Below are 5,000 nucleotides of genomic sequence, written 5' to 3'. Positions count from 1 at the left end.
AGCATCGAACCGACGTGACATATCTGACGGTGACTCAGGCATCCGCGTACTGCCACAACTATCCACCCCCCCCCCCCCACTCTCTCTCTGCCCCCTTCCCACACAATACCGAATTTAACCAACTTTATCGCTTAACCTAACTGTGGCTGTACCAGATTATCGCTTAACCTAACTGTGGCTGTACCAGATTATCGCTTAACCTAACTGTGGCTGTACCAGATTATCGCTTAACCTAACTGTGGCTGTACCAGATTATCGCTTAACCTAACTGTGGCTGTACCAGATTATCGCTTAACCTAACTGTGGCTGTACCAGATTATCGCTTAACCTAACTGTGGCTGTACCAGATTATCGCTTAACCTAACTGTGGCTGTACCAGATTATCGCTTAACCTAACTGTGGCTGTACCAGATTATCGCTTAACCTAACTGTGGCTGTACCAGATTATCGCTTAACCTAACTGTGGCTGTACCAGATTATCGCTTAACCTAACTGTGGCTGTACCAGATTATCGCTTAACCTAACTGTGGCTGTACCAGATTATCGCTTAACCTAACTGTGGCTGTACCAGATTATCGCTTAACCTAACTGTGGCTGTACCAGATTATCGCTTAACCTAACTGTGGCTGTACCAGATTATCGCTTAACCTAACTGTGGTTGTACCAGATTATCCCTTAACCTAACTCAATTTGTCCCTTAACCTAACTCAATTTGTCCCTTAACCTAACTCAATTTGTCCCTTAACCTAACTCAATTTGTCCCTTAACCTAACTCAATTTGTCCCTTAACCTAACTCAATTTGTCCCTTAACCTAACTCAATTTGTCCCTTAACCTAACTCAATTTGTCCCTTAACCTAACTCAATTTGTCCCTTAACCTAACTCAATTTGTCCCTTAACCTAACTCAATTTGTCCCTTAACCTAACTCAATTTGTCCCTTAACCTAACTCAATTTGTCCCTTAACCTAACTCAATTTGTCCCTTAACCTAACTCAATTTGTCCCTTAACCTAACCCACGTTGTCCCTTAACCTAACCCACGTTGTCCCTTAACCTAACCCACGTTGTCCCTTAACCTAACCCACGTTGTCCCTTAACCTAACCCACGTTGTCCCTTAACCTAACCCACGTTGTCCCTTAACCTAACCCACGTTGTCCCTTAACGTAACCCACGTTGTCCCTTAACGTAACCCACGTTGTCCCTTAACGTAACCCACGTTGTCCCTTAACGTAACCCACGTTGTCCCTTAACGTAACCCACGTTGTCCCTTAACGTAACCCACGTTGTCCCTTAACCTAACCCACGTTGTCCCTTAACCTAACCCACGTTGTCCCTTAACCTAACCCACGTTGTCCCTTAACCTAACCCACGTTGTCCCTTAACCTAACCCACGTTGTCCCTTAACCTAACCCACGTTGTCCCTTAACCTAACCCACGTTGTCCCTTAACCTAACCCACGTTGTCCCTTAACCTAACCCACGTTGTCCCTTAACCTAACCCACGTTGTCCCTTAACCTAACCCACGTTGTCCCTTAACCTAACCCACGTTGTCCCTTAACCTAACCCACGTTGTCCCTTAACCTAACCCACGTTGTCCCTTAACCTAACCCACGTTGTCCCTTAACCTAACCCACGTTGTCCCTTAACGTAACCCACGTTGTCCCTTAACGTAACCCACGTTGTCCCTTAACGTAACCCACGTTGTCCCTTAACGTAACCCACGTTGTCCCTTAACGTAACCCACGTTGTCCCTTAACGTAACCCACGTTGTCCCTTAACCTAACCCACGTTGTCCCTTAACCTAACCCACGTTGTCCCTTAACCTAACCCACGTTGTCCCTTAACCTAACCCACGTTGTCCCTTAACCTAACCCACGTTGTCCCTTAACCTAACCCACGTTGTCCCTTAACCTAACCCACGTTGTCCCTTAACCTAACCCACGTTGTCCCTTAACCTAACCCACGTTGTCCCTTAACCTAACCCACGTTGTCCCTTAACCTAACCCACGTTGTCCCTTAACCTAACCCACGTTGTCCCTTAACCTAACCCACGTTGTCCCTTAACCTAACCCACGTTGTCCCTTAACCTAACCCACGTTGTCCCTTAACCTAACCCACGTTGTCCCTTAACCTAACCCACGTTGTCCCTTAACCTAACCCACGTTGTCCCTTAACCTAACCCACGTTGTCCCTTTGCCTAACATAGTTCACTGCTCGGAATCTCTGGTGTCGTTGTTATCCTCATGTAGATGTCTTGCGAGTGTTGCTTACTTTCCACATATTCCCGCTATCCACTGTCAATTGTACTGCAATAGGACTATATCGCCCCCCCCCCCCCCCCTCTGCCCCTCTCTTTGTGTCTCCGTCCTCTCAAGCTGGTCGGTCTGGCGTTTGAGTGTTAAATGAGCCTCGCAGCTGTTCAGTTGCGTTCAGATGTCGACGCCCTCAGTGTACGTCGTGGTATGGTCTGTGTCCATTGTCCGCTGATGTCGTACGCGTAACCCACACGCTGTACCGATCATCGGTAGTTACGTACAGAGTGAAGTAGTGTGATACGTGTGACCGTACGCTGGCTGTGCCCAACGGTGTCGAATCTCAATTTCCATATGTTGTGCTCGATGCTACTTGTCTCGTCTCCCAATAACAGCTAGGTTGCACTGTGGTACGCCGTAGAGGCGTGTGGGAGGAACGTACGAACGCATTGTATGTCACCCTGGGTCGCTGGGGGTGGTGGTGCGGTGAGTCAGGTCAGGTCAGCGTGAGCCGTGTGATGTAGTGACGCGTGTATTCCGACTTTGTCGTATTGCCTCACACAAAGTGCTACCCTGGTGGACCGCGTTCCATATCTGGGACATGCCGCAGATGCCGGTTGACAGTGGATCGCGGAAGGGACATCGCATACGTGCGCGGGCCACCTTCCACGTGTTCTCTTCTGCACATGTCGCAGTGTGTATGTGGTCTGATGTAGCGTGTCGTGACACATGACATCCTGGCATGCAAGAATTGTTGAATTCGCAAATGTAGGTGGACATCTACGTTTACTGCCCAAGATACGCAAATGAACTGGAAATCCGTTGTTGAGCGGTTGTTCACGCTGGAGGTGAATCTGTGATGGCGACGATCGGTACAGCTATTAACCGGTTGTTTCAGCGGTACCCGCCACATCCACACACGTGACTAGGCCCATGTGGGTATGAAGCGATACGCGGCGGTGGCTTGGTGGGACTGTTCCCGGCCGGTGAAGGGGGGCCGCCCGGCGTGTTGGCCGCGCGCTGCGTGGGCGCACGCGCAACAGGCGGCTGGTGGGGGGCGCCGAGTGGCAGGAGCGCCAGCCGACGGCTCGGCAGGCGGCGCAGCTACGCTGCGGCGCACCCTGCACGCGGCGCCTGGCGGCCAAAGTTGGTTCAGCCGAGCCCGGTGCGAAGCGCGGTGGACATCTGCAGTGTGCTGGTCTGATTGAGGACTGTGTGCGTTGAGGATGCGCCGCCGCCTGGCACTCGGCGCCGCGACGCCGTCTGCTGCTCGGTCGCCCCAGCGGTTCTCGCAGGTGGTTTGTATCGCAGTTGTGCGGACGTGTTGGCGCGTGCGCTGTGCTGGGAGAGTTCGCTTCTGCACCCAAGTGGGGCTTTGCCCTTGTGTGGCGCTGGCGTTGGAGCTGCCGGTCACCATAGGTGGCGCGTGTTGTCTCCCGCCGGCAATGCCACGACAGCACGCTCCCGGGCCTCTGTCGGCAGCGGCAAGCTCAGTTGGGAGCAAGGGTGTTCGCACTAAAACCGTCTACTCGCCTAACTCCGGGCGATTGCGCCTCTCTCGAAACCGACCAAGTACCTAGGACGGCGCTGCGCGCCGCCGGGACCTGAGAGGGTTTCGAGGTGTATCGTGCAGGGGAGCTCGGCCTCCTCCTGTTTGCAGAATAATTGAGCGGACGCTTGCGTGTTCGCGCGGGCCCCCGGGACACACTCCCGGGCGGCCGGCTGCTCAGCTCTAGTTGACGCAGCTCCCTGGTTGATCCTGCCAGTAGTCATATGCTTGTCTCAAAGATTAAGCCATGCATGTCTCAGTACAAGCCGCATTAAGGTGAAACCGCGAATGGCTCATTAAATCAGTTATGGTTCCTTAGATCGTACCCACGTTACTTGGATAACTGTGGTAATTCTAGAGCTAATACATGCAAACAGAGTCCCGACCAGAGATGGAAGGGACGCTTTTATTAGATCAAAACCAATCGGATTGGCTTGTCTGGTCCGTTTGCCTTGGTGACTCTGAATAACTTTGGGCTGATCGCACGGTCCTCGTACCGGCGACGCATCTTTCAAATGTCTGCCTTATCAACTGTCGATGGTAGGTTCTGCGCCTACCATGGTTGTAACGGGTAACGGGGAATCAGGGTTCGATTCCGGAGAGGGAGCCTGAGAAACGGCTACCACATCCAAGGAAGGCAGCAGGCGCGCAAATTACCCACTCCCGGCACGGGGAGGTAGTGACGAAAAATAACGATACGGGACTCATCCGAGGCCCCGTAATCGGAATGAGTACACTTTAAATCCTTTAACGAGTATCTATTGGAGGGCAAGTCTGGTGCCAGCAGCCGCGGTAATTCCAGCTCCAATAGCGTATATTAAAGTTGTTGCGGTTAAAAAGCTCGTAGTTGGATTTGTGTCCCACGCTGTTGGTTCACCGCCCGTCGGTGTTTAACTGGCATGTATCGTGGGACGTCCTGCCGGTGGGGCGAGCCGAAGGGGTGCTTTCGCGTCCCGAGGCGGACCCCGTTTAAATCCTACCAGGGTGCTCTTTGTTGAGTGTCTCGGTGGGCCGGCACGTTTACTTTGAACAAATTAGAGTGCTTAAAGCAGGCAAGCCCGCCTGAATACTGTGTGCATGGAATAATGGAATAGGACCTCGGTTCTATTTTGTTGGTTTTCGGAACCCGAGGTAATGATTAATAGGGACAGGCGGGGGCATTCGTATTGCGACGTTAGAGGTGAAATTCTTGGATCGT

The 5,000-nt window shown here is 52.1% G+C and overlaps 1 non-coding gene across 1 annotated transcript in view; it reads left to right on the top strand.

Moving 5' to 3' along the window:
• Positions 1-3,999: 3,999 nt before the first annotated feature.
• Positions 4,000-5,000, top strand: part of LOC126318174 (small subunit ribosomal RNA) — a 1,893-nt gene continuing 892 nt past the window's right edge. The window contains exon 1 of the ribosomal RNA XR_007557206.1: positions 4,000-5,000. This exon is cut by the window's right edge and continues 892 nt beyond it. This is a non-coding gene — a ribosomal RNA (small subunit ribosomal RNA).

Source organism: Schistocerca gregaria, unplaced genomic scaffold, assembly GCF_023897955.1.
Source record: "Schistocerca gregaria isolate iqSchGreg1 unplaced genomic scaffold, iqSchGreg1.2 ptg000657l, whole genome shotgun sequence".
In the NCBI taxonomy this organism is placed as follows: Eukaryota; Metazoa; Arthropoda; class Insecta; order Orthoptera; family Acrididae; genus Schistocerca; species Schistocerca gregaria.
This window is presented reverse-complemented; position numbering and strand designations above follow the sequence as displayed.